The following is a 17,422-nucleotide window of genomic DNA, read 5'->3' on the forward strand; positions in this document are numbered from 1 at the left end:
CTCATGATATGACCAAAGGGGAGAGCTTCTTGATCTTAACAGTCCTACATAGTTTTTTTTTTTTTTTTTTTACACATCGTGGTTAATACCCCCTCATTCCATATTCTGTCTACCCAGATGGTACCAAGCATGCATGAGAATTTTAGAGGAGTTATTTAAGTAAGTAATTAATTAGGGAGTTAATTATGGAGGTAATTAAGAACTCCTCAGTGGGAATTTTAGAGGAGTTAATTAATTCTGTTGAGGCAGCCATCCACAAACTACCTACGGATGAGGCTGAGCAGTTAAGACAGAAATGTGTGAGACTCATAAGGTCCGCTGTTATACCCGCGCCCAGTTTAACAAGAGGCGAAAGGAGAGCTCTGAAATAACTTAGAGATGATTCTGAACTGACCATTCTCTCAGCTGATAAGGTAATGCAACAGTGGTTATGGACACCGATGAGTATAAGAATAAGATCTTGGCTATATTGTCAGAGCCTGTTTACAGACTGAGCTCACGTGTCCCCACCACTCGTGTGTCCAACGCCACCATGAGGCTCTAAAGGCAATCTTCAATTCTAAAAGAGGAGGCTAAACATCTGTCCCCGGGGGATGCAGTGCCACCTAGGTTATATGGACTGCCTAAGATCCATAAAAAGGATGTTCCCCTCAGACCCATTGTCAGTGCGATAGGTTCTCCTACATATGCTCTGGCTAAATACCTAAGCAAATTGCTTCAGCCACACATAGGACGTACTGAATCATACATCAGGGACTTTCGGTATTTCGTCAACAAGCTGTCAACCATAACCCTTCAACCTAACGCACTTTTGTTGAGTTTCAGTGTGGAGTCTTTGTTCACTTAAGTGCCGATTGATTTGGTCATGTCTCTCATTGAACACCTGTTCCCTGAGGACATTACTAAACTATTTTACCACTGCATGACTTCCAGCCATTTCTCGTGGGGTGGGAATTTTTACGAACAGATGGACGGATTGGCTATGGGAAGTCCACTTTCGCCTGTAGTGGCTAATTTCTTTATGAAGCATTTTGAGGAGCAGGCTATTGCTTCGGCGCCCATCAAACCTATGATATGGTGGAGGTATGTTGTTGATGCATTTGTGGTCTGGACAGAAGGTCCTGAGAAAGTTCATCTATTTCTAAACCACCTAAATCAGCAACATCCTTCAATTAAATTCACTATGGAGATGGAGTCGGACGGATGCATTCCTTTCTTGGATGTTCTAGTAAGAAAGAAACCGGATGGCTCCCTAGGACACACCGTCTGTTGTAAGCCTACCCACACAAATCGCTACCTTCCTGCAGATTCTCATCAGCATCCCGCACAAAAACAAGGCATTCTCATGACGCTCGCCAAGAGGGCGAGACGACTTTGTGAGCCATCAAATATCCAGGTGGAGATGGACACGCTCAAAGTTGCGTTCAAGGGTAATGGTTACAGCGATTTGCAGATTCATAGAACCCTGCATCCCAGAGAAATGACCAAGCAAAGCTCACAGAAGGAAGAAGTGAAGGAAACTGCCTACTTGCCTTACATTCAGAACACCACAGATTGAATTGCCAAGGTCCTCCGCAAACACAATATAAAAACCATGTTTGGCAAAACCCCCCCCCCCCCACTAAAATTGCTCACAGTCTGAGTAAATCCAATGACAAATTGTCCCCACTTTTACATCCTGGGGTATACGAAATTCCCTGTACTTGCGGTAAGGTATACATTGACCAAACATGCCGGTCCATTGGTACCCGTATCAAGGAACATGAACGTAATATTTGTCTCAACCAGCCAGACAAATCGGCAATAGCTGAGCACGCTCTATCGTCGGATCATGATGTCATGTTCTAAGATGCTCGAGACTAGACACTACAGGTCCAGGATTATACGGGAAGCTGTGGAAATACGTAGAAATCCTAACAATTTCAACAGGGACACTGGCTATGAACTGAGTAATACCTGGTTGCCAGCCATTAAGAATTTACATAGGTAATTCCGTTATTATTACATGTGATATTTACATGTGATAAAATTCATTTTTGGGTCCGTATTGAAAGTATTTGTATTAAATAACACTAGTATGTTTTTATTATTCTCCCACCTATTCAATACAATACAATACAATCTTAAAAGTTAGGACTTTGTCATTATCAGTATGTTAACATAAAATTAATACATTGGATGGTACATGTTTCGCCTATCAATAGTAGGCATCATCAGCCATTTTTTACCTTAGGAATAGATCAGGTACCTGATTGGGAATGACTTATGAATACTGTTAAAAACTATGTCTTGTAAAATGGATTGGTGATCGTTAAACAACTATTACAAAATAAAATGTGGTATACTATTACTTAACAATATTGTGTTAATATGTGAGTCTAAAAACATGACAATTATTTGAAGATTACAACATAGGTGGTTGGTTCTTGATAGTAAAAGATATTACAATAAAGTTAAAAATCAGAAAGCACATTCCATTTAATTGTCAAATGGCGTGTTGTTAAAAACTTGAGGAAAGTTGAGCATTGGTAATGTTCATTGATTGTTGAAGTTAATAGTCATTGATTTTCATTTATATGCTTATAAATTTTGAAGAATTTTCATATGGCCTGGTTCTTTTTAAGATAATATTAGTTAGAATGCTGGTGCTGTAGGCTATATTGAAGTTGGTGTAGACGTCATTAAGCCATCTTCTTTGATGTAGTATTTGTAGGAAGAGTTTGTGATAGGTGTGGCTCTTTGTTGTTGAACGTGTTGAGGTGAGCGTACTAGTCGAAAGGGAATGTTGTTGTTAATCGGTAGGTAGGCAAGTGTATGGTGAAATTCTGTAATTAGTTATTTTGAAAATTTAATGAAGGACCATAATCGGAATTAAGGGGCTGAATAGTGGAAGTTAAATGGAAAGTGTTGACACTTACCCCTTTGACCGCTGAGATGTCAACTTATGTTGAGGGCTTTAGAGTAACTGGCAGTCGCCGAGCTCTTACTTCGTGTGTTGTATTTGTGAAGTTTTAGTGGAGGGGGTTGAGCTTTAGAAGGCGCGAGGAGGAGTTACCGGCAGCAGGAGAAGGGGGCGGGGATTGCGCGCGCGCGCGTGTGTGTGTACTGATTTGGTGCTAAATATTTTATAAAAATTACTGTTCAGAAGGAATTTTTTTAAAAAATAGAAAATAGAATTGGAATCTGTGCATAAAGAGGACTTTTGTTATCTATTACATCATTTAAGATTTTGTCTTTGTCCCTTCACTATTGTTATTTCATCTCTGTGTTTTCCGAATTCATAACGTTCCTCATCACCAGATGTTTCATTCCTGGCCTGTGTCAATGTCATATGTTACATACACATGTTATGTGAACCTCTTAGACTGATACTGATGGTTCGGTCAGCTTCCGCTTCGAACACTAGCACTGTGCCACGTCCAGGGAGCCATCTGTTGGCGAATGAACGTACCATTTCCACTTCTATTATAACGTCTAAATTTAAAAAGTATTTGTTTAAGAAGCCTTTATCGTGGACGGTCGAGATTGTCTTCTGATGATGCAGAGCGAAACGTAAAGAATTTTACCTTATTTTCTTGACATGGCATAAGCCTATACAGTATCGTATCTATAGGAATAATTAACTCTGTAGAGCATGAAGGAACTCCCTATCCCAAGGCGACGGTCATCAGGCTGACGATGCTCCAAACTTGCTTTATAACCTTACCTGTTACAGTTTATCCCTGAAATTAAATTTGGTTAGCATGCCAGGTTTTTCCTTACTCTACTGATAGAAGATTTAACACAGGTTTTACTACATGAATTTACTCCCAAAACAAAATAACACATGACGAACACCAACAGTAATCATCATGTGATTAGACCAACATCTATAAACCACCAGTGAGTCACTTACCCAAAATTTAGAAACAATTAGTTTCACTATAAACATTTTGATGAGACCAACTTGTCTTTGCCGTTTCCAAAAAGGCAAATACACAAACATCTGCAGACCACCATAAATCATCTACCCACAATTTAGATACAATTAGTTTCACTATATACATTTTACATGACATACCTCCAGATAACAGTCCTTCTGCACTGCTTACTGCTACAGAAGAAGAACCCTTATCTAGTAAAGATAAGTATGACAATTTTCTATACGTACTGAAATAGGAACGCCCGTACTTTAGCTTAGTGGAGAGCATGGATTGACGCCAAGGCGTGTATGGTTCATGCTCAGAGAGTATAAGAGAGAAGGGTAGTGAAATGAGTTCGTTTTTTAAAGTGGAACTTGCAGTTTATTCAAAGAAAACACAGAAATTATATCACCTTTACAGACGAATGGTTTGAGTGTCCTCAAAGTTGTGGTGAAGGCATCGGCGTCGTCCTGTGTTGTTGAGCTCCTCACCTCCCACCGATGTACCACGTCATCCCACGGCGGCTGTCAACCCGTGATGTTAAAGGAGACTTGAACTTGGGGCGTCGTCTGGTGAGAGTGCAGCGTGGAATAGTTGATTGGCTTAATATTCCACTAAAATCCCATGAAGGGAGTAGAGAAATGTAAAAGGTTCGCACAGAATTTCAATAAAACCTGATACGACACTTCTCTACCTTACTGCACTGTAAGTTGTGGTGAGACACTGTTTATGAACTGCACACGTTCCACTGTAAATGGAGTTGGACGCACATTACTTTTGGAAAGAAAATGGATTCAAAATCACATTTCCGTGAAAATAGTAGAAATTCACACTGTTCATGAAATAGACACTGGTGAACGCGAAGTGATAGGCAATGAAAATAATCTGGAACTTTCTGAGATTCACTTGTACACAACTTCACCTAATCTCAGTGCGAAGAAGAAAATAAATTAAGTCCTACGAACACTGTCTTTCGTACTGTTTGTAATGAGTACGGAGAAGCAAATCCAATGATCTAACACACACATACGCATGGAAATATATTAAAGTTTCTATGAAAACAGCAAGGAAACAGTTTATGACTTTCAGTCTCTTGAAAAAGAACCAAGTTCTATTAAGACACAGTCTTAACCCTCCGTTACACGCGCCGCGGAGTGAGAGTCCGCACTTTATTATTCTTTGGTATAATAGGCGGAAAATGCAAGGCAGAACGGGCTGCCTTCTTGTAGCTTCCTTTTGCAACAATACAAAGGCCATGACGGCGTGAGAATGTCTGAGTATTCGCCGAGCTGTTGATTACGGAAGTTTATATTGTCAACTGCAGACTTGCGGAGTCTGTGTCCGCAGGCGTGTATTGGTGAGTTGTTAATTTTACTCACTGTTTTGGTAAGTCATCCATTCTTCTGTTACTATTTATTATAAAATTATATACTTTTATTACCTACAAGTGTAGTAGTGGGCTCATTTTGATATATTTTCTACTTGTGATTATTTACAGTGGGATAAACACGATATTACAAAATGAGTTATGAATAATTATTTTGCATCCTCTTTCCAAGGAGTTGGTGCGATTTATTCCGAGAGTTATGGATCAAATCGAGCAGTCATTGGACGACGACGAAGTTGGTGCAAGTGATTATAGTGATCGGGACGTCGTAAACGATAGTGATCATAATTCTGAGAGCAAACAATCCACGTACGAAGAGGACGTGACCGAAAGTGAGCAGCATGGAATATATGTTGGAAAGGACGGGGCCGAGTGGAAACATCGCCCTGCAATAGAAGGGTCAGGCAACCTGAACATAATATTATAAAACATTTCTCTGGAGCAGTAGGAGTTGCCATGAATACTGAGACGCCAGTTGAAGATCTGCAATTGTTCTTTACCGACGAAATGCTACAAGAAATGGTAACATGCACAAATCTCTATATATACCCTTGTGTCATACAAGTCAAGGAACGACAAAGTTGTATTGGTTCTATCCACTTTCCATGAAGACCATTCTATTGATGATGATTCAGATGGATCAAAACCCTCAATGATTACCTTCTATAATGACACGAAGTCGGGTGTTGATAACGTGGATGAAATTAAATGCACTTAATCCATGGCAAGAACATCACGACGTCGTGACTTCTTCCGTGCGATATACATCAATTAATAGAATGTAACGATTACAATGTTATTCCAAGGAGTAAATTAATAACCAGTTATTGTTAATTTACAATTAGTTTTGCTAAGTTTTGTGATTTTCAGTTGATAACTTCTAATTTATTTAAAGGACTGAAATGTTCTTGTAAATGTAGATTGTATACACATTTATCAATATAAATAAAATCAAATAAAGTAATTACGATGTAAGACAGATTGATAAAAGAGAGAAATAAGGAATTCTTGAAAAAATAATTGAAATGAAAGGAATGGAAGCTTACTAACAATCGCGGACTGACGAGTCCGCGCGCGTGTAGCGGTGTTACAACAGAGCGCATGTTTAACGGAGGGTTAATAAAAAAAAAATCATATAGTTTCTCAGAAATAAATTCACCACAGAGGAACAGTTTTCCAAATAGCTTAACACAACTTCTCGGCGATACAGTCTTTCACGAGGGAAATTAACATAGTCCCTTGAAAAGAAATAAAGGCACAGTATGTCACGAAGCGAATGTCGGCACAGTTTTATGAAAGAAAATGTTAGCACAGTTACATGAATTAACACAGTATTTGAAAAGAAAGATTGCTTTATGACACAAATTAACACTATCTTTTGAAAAGAAATGTACTTTCACAAGGGCACACTTTCACGAAATAACCTAATACGGTCTCTTGAAGAAGAAACAATGTTTCACTATAGCACAGTATTTACGCCCTAAGTACTTTAAGCACAGTTTCAAAAATATTTAGCGATTGCTGTATAGTTTCTGTAATGAAAACTTCACAAGACAGAAATAATTTTAATCAGCTCAACAGACCGATATTATAAGAGAATAAGTTTTCTGCTTGTACGCGAAGTTAGAGTCCGATGAGAATATGTTCGACACTTGTATCGCGTAGGTTCTATCACCGGTTCTTAGCCGGGCAGAGTAACGGACTGTACTAGCCTGCACAGCATGGCGGCTGCTTCATGATGAAATCATACACTCACTCCGACACGCTGTGACACACTGTCCACTCTGGGGCTGGCGAGCTCCTTATATTGCACAAGGTCGAACGGCCAGACTGGAAATATGAGCTGCTTCAAAAATTCATAACTCGACCATCCTTCCGCCGATTTTCATGAAATTTTGGGCAGTAGTGTTTTATATCCAGGCCTACAAGGTGACGTTCTTCAAATCACGATCTGACATTCCGTTTGTGAGATAATGACATCGAACCGAGTGGAACTTTCGGCGTGACGTCACTTGGCCTTGGTACTCTGCAGCGAGTGATCACTTTCATGCTGTCTTCCATGATGCCTGCGCGTTCGGCGCTCATTTTAAATCCACACAGTCGGGTGTTAGTGCGTTCTCCTCAAGAAATACATGAACGGCGACAGGGCATTCCCGTTTCAGTACCGCTCTTCATCGATGCCGTGAGTCATCCCAGCTTCCAGCACAGTTTAGTGTGGCTCCTCACGTTTCTCCAACTGAAGTACTGCATATTCGGTCGACAATTTCCTCAAGCAAGAATTAGCTCTGTGCACAACACATCCACTCCTAAAGTGCATGCAGTATACACCACCACACTCACTGTAATAATCTCATAGAAGAATAAAACAGAGTTTGACTAACAAATAAACACTTAGTGGTGTCTTTTACAGAATGCCCACCCGAAACTTGTAAGCATCTGTAATTATAGAGTGCTCACTCTGTAACGGATACTGAAGAACAATAGCATGGGATCACCAGTGTCGAATGAGAATGAGAATCAGAATGACTTGCCACACACGCATACACACTTATATATAGGCTTGCTACATGTGGTTATAGCATCCCGAAAAGTTTACGGGTAGCAACGCCTTCACAGGCATATCTTAATGCATCGCTCGGCCAACCCAATCTTGCTTGAAACAAAGCCCTCGTATTGGCTATTGAGCGGCTGATGTGACATTGAACATCCAGATGATATAGATGTTGATTCCCATAGGGAATCTGAAATATTTGTCCTGAATGAGTAAATTTATAATACCAATATAAATGGTCCATTATTGGACATTATAAATTTTCCAGCTAACTCATTCCTGGTTGCCAGCGTTTCGCCCTCGTGTGCTAAGGTGGGCTCATCAGTTGGTACCTAGCACACCTACCAATACACTGGCTAGTGCGTACCGTGGAGGCCACTGCGTAGGCTAACTGGAGCCACCGGCAGTGCCAATGCACTAAGAGACTTTGTCTCATCACTAAAAATTGATGCCTGCTTGGCCATCAGATGATATAGATGTTAATTCCCATAGGGAATCTGAAATATTTGTCCTGAATGAGTAAATTTATAATACCAGTATAAATGGTCCATTATTGGACATTATAAATTTTCCAGCTAACTCATTCTTGGTTGCCAGCGTATTGGTAGGTGTGCTAGGTACCAACTGATGAGCCCACCCTAGCACACGAGGGCGAAACGCTGGCAACCAAGAATGAGTTAGCTGGAAAATTTATAATGTCCAATAATGGACCATTTATATTGGTATTATTGAACATCCACTCGTGTATATCCACATTGATCAATTCCAATCTTCAGCCTATACTTCCTGGCTCGATTCTGGGTTTCCAAGCCACGTTGTTGCAACACTTTCAACTGACTTCCACTGTCTTTCCCGATAATGTCGCGGTTTTCCAGATTGCATAATCTTAACGGCTAGGCCATGTTACAGACTCTTACCCAAACAGAAATGTATACAAAATAATGATTCACATATGCAATATTCCCTAACTACAAATTCTTCTTACAATATTATGTTCTTAAATCTTAATTTAATAACACACATGCTATTTACTACTTTATATTACAAATTATTTTACAAAAATTTCCTAACCTAAAATTGGGGATCATACACTTGTACAGTTACAGTACCTCCCCTTGATTTGTGAAGATTCTTCTTCTTCTTCATAGTACCGTATCAGGTCCCCCTGACGTTGGCGATCACTGTGGCGAATGCAGAACGATCTCTAGCTAGGTGGAAAAGTCTTTCAACACTGTGAATTCCAGTCCATTCTTTGATGTTTCCAAGCCATGATGTTCGCCTCCTCCCGACACCGCTTCGACCCTGTATTTTGCCTTGTACAATCCGCTGTAAGATGAGGTAACGGTCATTTCTAAGGATGTGGCCAAGGTAAGAGATCTTCCGGAGTTTTATTGTTTGAACGAGTTCCCGACTTGCTCTTGCCCTTCTGATTGTGAAGATTAATTTACAATATATCTGAGCAAATCGCATTCTTTTCAGAATAGAAGACTACACAGCCAGTCAAGATCACAAAAAAATTACACATTACATAGAACATCTTGTTTTAAATACTTCACTATACATACCTCTCAAGATTATGAATATTATGTGTAAAAGTCATACAATAAAGGAGAGTACAAATTATCCACCTTATATCAATACAAAGTATGTTGCTAATACAAAATCACAACATTTTTATTAGTTACCGGTTTCAATGTCTTTGGACACCATCATCAGCCACAATAGGTCAAGTGAACAAAGATTGTATATAATACAAAATATAGACCATTAGTAATAAAATGACATTAATTCGATGAAATATAACCGTGATGGTACTTAAGTCATTCTTACAAAATTTACAAGTTAGGGACTTGATGGTTGAATAATAAAATAGAAGTGAAAAAAATAATAACAAATAGTTTTAAAAGTTTTTGTCACTGTGTAACGCCTAGAAGTCTTGGGCATGGCATGAATAAACACTGGTTGAATGTTGACATCTAAAAGCTGACATAAAATATTGTTCCTCTTAGTAGTGACCTGTAGCATCAGTTTTCATAAGGTAAACAATAAATTATAAAGTAATTAAGCAAGTGGATCGTGTTAACGGCATTGACAGAAGTATGGAAAATTCTAAATTCCTATGGAGGGAATTAGATATTTTTCACCAATAGAGCATGTCAAAAACATATCAGATGTAAGGCTTTTCAGGCATTTGCTCTATTAACCAGCGTTTTGCCTTAGGTCTGACACTAGACTCGTCAGAGTGGGGTGTGTCAGACCCTACCCACTAACGCTGGGTGTATGCAGCTGAGCTTATCAGAAGCCTATATAAGAGGCACACTCTGATAACTGCATACGGGAGATAAATCTCCACAATGTTGGAATTAACCAAGGAAAGTTAAAATCCTCGACCCATTCGAGACCTCTTGAACCAAAGGCTAACACATGCTAACCATATAGCTCACACTATACATAACGGTATCAAAATATTGCAACCATGATATAGGCCTACGAGGTGGAAATAAAAAGCGTGACTTTTACGCCGTTTCGTTTCACTTTTCTTTACACATTTTGTAATACTTGAAAATCTTTAAGTTCTCTTATTGCAAATTAAATATATACGTGGATATTACGGCAATAACCTGTATTTAGGAAAATATTCCGTAGATCCTTTGCGAACGATAGGTTAGGTACCCTACACGGCGCGACTCCCGCAGCTCAGCTCAGACGATGTCACAGTGGTTAGAAATTCAACGCAGCGCGTCTCGAATGATGTCACAACGTCTTGAGCGAAGCTGCTGACTTAGGAACTAGTTACACGACTAGGCTATGAGAAAATATTATTGGCCTGGCTTGGTTAGGTCCATCTTGTAACAAGATTATTGGGCAGAGGGCAACAAAGCGGTCAACAGGTCTCTAGCATCCCACACACTCCACAAGGTGACGCGATTAATCACCCTGTGAGTAATTAAAACGAATGTGGTGCAATGCGCGATTTTATCTTTTTTCAACGAAGTTGGCAGCCCTAGCCAGCCTATAACAACACAAAATGGTGGCAAATTTGAGTTTTACGCTGTCTACGTTTTAATTCTTGTAAATAAAAATATTTCGAGGTGTCGGTTAGTGGGTAGAGGAGAAGCGTTGGCACCACGAGGCTCGTCGTGAGGTTGCGCGTGAATAACCTGCGCACAGCACTCCAGCCTACAAGATCCTTGTTCAAGACTAGCAACCCCGAATCGCTCGTACATTCTCGCAACAGGTTGCCGCTATTATATGCTAAGAGTATTGAGCAGTCCCTCTAAATTCAAACAAATATTGCGTATTGTTTTCTTACGTACGATCGATCAATGCGGGAAAATTGTGACGGAGGACAAATAATTTTTTGACGATCGATGCGGTAAAACGGTAGTTCGAGAAACGATGGATGTGGGGAAATTTAACATTGGTTTATATGGAACTTTTTTGGACCGAATAAATTCAACGATGAATACGTGAAAACGACAGTTCCGGGAACGATAAATCAAGGTTCTACCGTATTAGCATTGTTTATAATCCCCTCCCCCCCTTGCCGTCCTTTTCCATTATGTCTCAAGACTGTTATGCATGCGCGTGTTGTTAAAACTTTTCCGCTTAAGGATCTTCCGGATTTCTCTTTTCGAAAGTTGGCAGGTATGTGATATCAAGCAGACAGGGGAAAGTATTCTGAAAATTGGTGGTCAGAGCCTTGAAATTGACAACAGTTTCAAATACCTAGGAAGTGAATTAATGCAGAATTCAAGGCTGGACATGAGGATGCAACAGGGCAATGCATTCTGCCAGTGTGTAAGAAACCTTGTCTGGAATAAGGAAGTGTAAAGAGACAGTGTACAAAATGTATTGTGCACCCATATTGACTTATGCGTTGAGAACTGGGCAATGATAAGTAGGAAGGAGAGTACGATAGAATTCAAGCCAACCTAAGAAGTATGATAGGAAAGACAAGGAAAGAAATATTGAAAAATGAAGATATGAGAAAGGAGGTTGGAATGGAAAACATAAATGAGAGAATTGATAGGAATGAACTAAGATTGTTCAGGCACGTAAAGAGGATGGAGGCGGCAAGAATAACAAAACAGATGATGGCGATGAAGTTCGAGGGAATGAGAGTGAGAGAAAGACATAAAACAAGGTGGATCAATTTGGTAAAGAGGGGTGCAAGAAGAAGAAACCGGGACTGGGACAAAATGATGGAAGAGAAGAGAGGAAGGTGGAGAAGTGCCATAAATGCCTTGACCTGGCAGGAGTTGGATAGGAGGAAAGGAGGATGATGATGAGTGTCTCATTACTTTGTTCATTCAGTTTTGTCCTTGCCAGTTTCGTACTTTGGCATAACAGATATGTATCTGACTTTACATGTGTCACTTGTAGAAACTAGCTTACAACTTAACCAATTTATAATACAGTAGAACCTTGATTATACATTCCCGGAAACTACGTTTTTCCGTATTATTCATTCAAATTACGCAGTCCTGCGAGCATCCTAATTAAATCACTTTGTAAAAATCCCGCATTATCTGTTCCTCGAAGAAACAGTTTCCCGGATCAACCGTCCAGAAATTTCAGTCCCATCAATGCTAAATCCTCGATCACGCACTTTTCAAGAAACTGTACCTCACGACAGGACGGCTGCAGCATACTTACAGATCTCTGTGTTAACGTCCCATCATTGCGGAAATCTGAGGAAGTACTATACCGGAAAAGCGATCAGCGGTGAACTTGCATGAGACTATTTTAGCATCGCATTGAGATGGTATAGCAGAGAGAATCCTCAGAAATCATAAATCAGAGTGTGTCCGCAACAATAGGAAGGTGTTTCGTCAAATGTTTGTACTTGCAAAACGTCTAAATTATGTCCAGGGTTTGATGATTGTTTTTATTTTATTTTATTTACTTTTTTTGAGTGTATCGACGAACAGGTTTTCGGCAGTTTCCTGAGGGCACTGTATAGTCACTGGGCTTTCAGGCAGGAATCGAAACTGTTCCTTCTTAAGTAACACAAATTTAGTATTTTAGCATTATGTTATACAATTATGTTATCGAGACCAGAACAGATGTTGCACCACCGGGCGAGTTGGCCGTGCGCGTAGAGGCGCGCGGATGTGAGCTTGCATCCGGGAGATAGTAGCCCTGAAGATGGTTTTCCGTGGTTTCCCATTTTCACACCAGGCAAATGCTGGGGCTGTACCTTAATTAAGGCCACGGCCGCTTCCTTCCAACCCCTAGGCCTTTCCTATCCCATCGTCGCCATAAGACCTATCTGTGTCGGTGCGACGTAAAGCCCCTAGCAAAAAAAAAAAAAAAAAAAAAAGATGTTGCACCGTACATACATAAAGCCATGGGAGGTTTTGGGATTGCCTATTACTGTTTTGGTCCTAATATAAGACCGGGAATTTAACGTTTTTGTGTTAAAATGTTATAAAAACTGCTGTTTTATTTGCGCATGTTACATTAAAAAACTTTGTATAATTTCGCACTCATACTGACTTGTACAGCGAGCATGTTTTCCAGCTGAGCTTAAGGTTGCAAATAACCGTAATTTTGGAAGTGTTAAATGATATTTTTTTCTTTCCAATTTGATTGTGATTAGTGATGGGCTGAATTGAATATAATGCATTCGAGAACTTGAGAGTCGATACTTACATTCAAAACCATATTCTCAAGTTCAACATAACCTTTAAAAATTGATGTAGGCCTAATTTACGCGGTACAAGATATCCGTAAACTGACTACAGACAGTTTATAACGGTGACCAAATTACAATGGAAGATAAAAATAAAATAAAGTGATTTTGCCATCATGTTGGGCGCTTTTGTATCTAATGTGCTTTATTGTTTTAGATTAGAGAGTTAAAAACTACTTGTTGTTGATTGTTGTTTGGCTTGGCGTTACGGGTATTAGATTTTTCGAAGAGTTTAGCTGATCAAAGTAACTGAACTAAAAGAAGTTTTTAGAGAAAACTGACGGAAGTTTCTCCTGTAAAGCTGTATGTAAAGTTTCAAGATTTTTAAGTCGCGTACCGGTAATTAATGTTTGAACACGCCCCGCGGTCTAACTTGCCTGCCTCTCACCCAGAGGGCCCGGTTACGATTCCTGGCCAGGTCAGGCATTTATACCTAGATATGAGGGTTGGTTCCACGTTCACTCATTCTCCGATTACCTTTTGATTGAGGAGCTATTTAATGGTGAGATGGTGACCCCGGTCTAGAGAGCCAGGAATAAAAGCCGAGGTGGTTCGTCACACTGACCATGTGAACTCGTAATCTGCAGGTCTTCGGACCGAGCAGCGGCCATTTGTAAGATTATAAGTATACACATTTCATTTTTGTGATGTTTAGCCAAATTCATTCAGTAGTGTTGTTCTGTGAAGGAAAAAACGTAATTGTCATTCATTCCCGGATTTTCCATTTTCCCGTGTTGTACTTTTTTCTTTTGTGGTCCCTCCAAAAACAGAGAATCGAGGTTCCACTGTACTTGCATAACGAGTAGAAGAGAAAGTGTGAGGTTTTAAGTTGTTCCCTGTTGGCTAGTATAGGAACAGTGATGAATCGTCCGCTAGGGGCAGCACCGTTGCTATCTGAGGTTTGGTATCTGTAGTTGTAATATGGTTGTGTTCGGTAGTGTTGTTCTGTGAAGGAAAAAACGTAATTGTCATGCATTATTGTTAAGTGAAAGTGAAGAGCGTGTGATTTGGTGATGGTATTCTTTTATTTAGTGTGAATATAGTGCTGATTTTATAAAACTTACAGAAATACTGATGAGGAAAAAATGCATACTTGCTCCCTTCCAGGTTGGAAGTCTGGCTACAAAACTACAAAAGGTAAACACTTCTTCAAACCAACTAAAAATGAAGCAGAATTTTCAAAATGGGAAAAGGCAATTCCCAGAAAGGACAAAAAGCTTTCCGATAAGTGTTAGGTGTGCGATTAACATTTCCTGATGAATTTATTGTTTTTTCATTTGTAATACAAGGCGAACAGGTAGAAATTCCTAGGAATAGATGGAAACTGAAAACTGGCGCTGTCTCTCATATATTCCCCAATTTGCCACATCATCTCAGGAAACAATTAAACAAACGAAAATCACCCCGTAAAAGACAGCCTCCGAAGACGAAGGAAAGTTCAAGAAACAAATCACACAGGCCTCACCGCAAATTAAATTTCTATGCCTTTTCTGAGACTAATAAAAGAAATGAAATAGATTCATACACAGCTAAAAAGACAATAAGTTCACTTAGAAACAAACTAAAGAGACAGGGACGTAATATAATGCCTATCCGTAATAAATTGAAATTAGCTAATGCTAAGATTTTGTTACTAGAAAAACAACTAAGAGATTCCAAGTTACAGCCAAATTATTCAAGTGAGCTGACATTAAGCAGAAAGCAAAAGGTGGTTATTGACACCATGCTAAAAAAAGTGTCAGCTAAGAAATAAGAAAGGAATGAGATATGATAACGAATTCCTTTTAGATGGTCTCTTATTTAAAATGAAATCACCTAAGGGCTATAGACACTGTTTAAGGCATAACATGCTTCCCCTTCCTTTGGAGGCACACTTGGGAAAATTAGTTAAAGGTCTTAAGTACCCTTACGGGGTGAACACCCATGCCATTAGTGCTATTGAGAACTATTTCTGCAATGAGAGGAGTGAAAACAATCGCACGGGAATTCTCATATATATGACGAAGTAAAACTGAGAGAAGAGGTTCAGTTTAACACCAACTCATTAAAAGTTGATGGATTGGTAAATTTAGGAGAACACACCCAAGAACACGAGAAAAATATAAACTCTCAAATCATGTGTTAGTGTTCATGTTTGTGCTCCTATTGAATAATTGGGTCCAGCCGGTTGCTGTGTATGCAAGCTGAAATTCCACACCGAGTGATATTTTGTCACGAATTTTAATCCAGGTGGTCTTACAATTAGTGATGGGACATTCGATTCATTTTACTGAATCGATTCATTTGATTCCGTTCACGTTACTGAATCGATACAGTGATCTGATTCACGGCTCATTGGTCACCGCTCCTACTGCATCTGTGTAGTATGTGCTGGTAAGACAGCAGCAACAGCATTCAGTGCTCGCAGCTGCCATATGGTCTTCATACTATGAACTCCTTTCTTAGAAAAAAATGCTAGTTACTCTAATACATCGAAGGTTTCCGGCGACGCAGGGTGGGAAAGGTTAGGATTAGGAAGGTAGCAGCCATGGCCTGAATTAAGGTACAGTCCCAGCATTTCCTGGTGTGAAAATGGGGAAACTACGGAAAACCATCTTAACGGCTGCCGACGGTGGGATTCGAACCCACCATCCCCCGAATGCAAGCGCATAGCCACGCGATATTAACCGCACGACAACTCGCTCAGTCATTTTTGAAAATATGTATTTTTCTATCAGCTGAGGATTTTTTTTTAATCGCCATATTTTGTATAGGCTACCCGAGATGTACAGTAGCCCGCTGGTTTTCTGATTCAACATACTGTTATTGCGTCTGTCCACATATGATTGAAGTCTTGTGCAACGATGTGACATATGACCTGAGAGAATACTGAGCCGTTCTTCCCAATATAAAACAGGTACTTTTGAGTGGTCATGAGGATGACGCATAGTCTTAGGGCAGGCTAGAGTCGAGTTTAATTGTGAAATGTCAACTAAGTTATAATACTAAGATTCATTAAACTAATAAATAGTATAACCTAATAACCTACCTACTTACTAGCTACTTCAGAATTATGTTGTGACTAACTTTTTAACACTGCAAATAAATCCACCTATTATTTAAACCTCCCTGTAAGAAGAGGACAGTGAATGCAAATGGGTATTATTTTCAAATGAGCTGAGCTCGAGAGTTCATTATAGCATACGATTCTTTCAGTGTAGCATGGCTCACTGTATGTCTTGCTGCAGTGAGCCGATAAGGAGCCGTGCGTATCTTGTGTCTCACTGAGCCGGCTCGTTCACGATTCTTTCCGTGTGCCATGGCTCACTGTATGTCTCGCTGCAGAGGAAGCTCGGCTCTCCGCGTGTCCAGTGAGCCGATAAGGAGCCGTGTGAATCATGTGTCTCACTGAGCCGCGCTCGTTCACGATTCTTTCGATGTGCCATGATTCACTGTCTCGCTGCAGCGGAAGCTCGGCTCTCCGCGTGTCCAGTGAGCCGATAAGGAGCCGTGTGTATCATGTGTCTCACTGAGCCGCGCTCGTTCACGATTCTTTCGATGTGCCATGATTCACTGTCTTGCTGCAGCGGAAGCTCGGCTCCCCGTCAACGTCCAGTGAGTTCGCCACTCAGCACTGTCCGCTGGGAGTAAGCTGAATTGTGTGCCGTGAGCTCGCAGTTCCTATGAATCGATCCACTCGGACACTTGAATGAATCGACACACTGCTTCGAATCATGCATTCAGTAGCCAACACTACTTACAACTGGAGCAAATTGGCGCCAGAATTATAGGTTTCACCTCAGACAGAAGTCAGTCTAATAAAAGGGTGTGGAAATGTTTTGGAATAAATGGAAAATAAGGGAAGGTCGTGTGCTCTATTTCTAATCCCTTTGATTCTAGTAGGA

At 40.1% G+C, this 17,422-nt stretch overlaps 1 protein-coding gene across 1 annotated transcript in view; it reads left to right on the plus strand.

Annotated features, from left to right (window-relative positions):
- Positions 1 to 17,422, plus strand: part of LOC136887200 (transcriptional regulator ATRX-like) — a 199,284-nt gene that overhangs the window by 87,700 nt on the left and 94,162 nt on the right. The window lies entirely within an intron of this gene.

This window comes from Anabrus simplex, chromosome 1 (genome assembly GCF_040414725.1).
Source record: "Anabrus simplex isolate iqAnaSimp1 chromosome 1, ASM4041472v1, whole genome shotgun sequence".
NCBI lineage: Eukaryota > Metazoa > Arthropoda > Insecta > Orthoptera > Tettigoniidae > Anabrus > Anabrus simplex.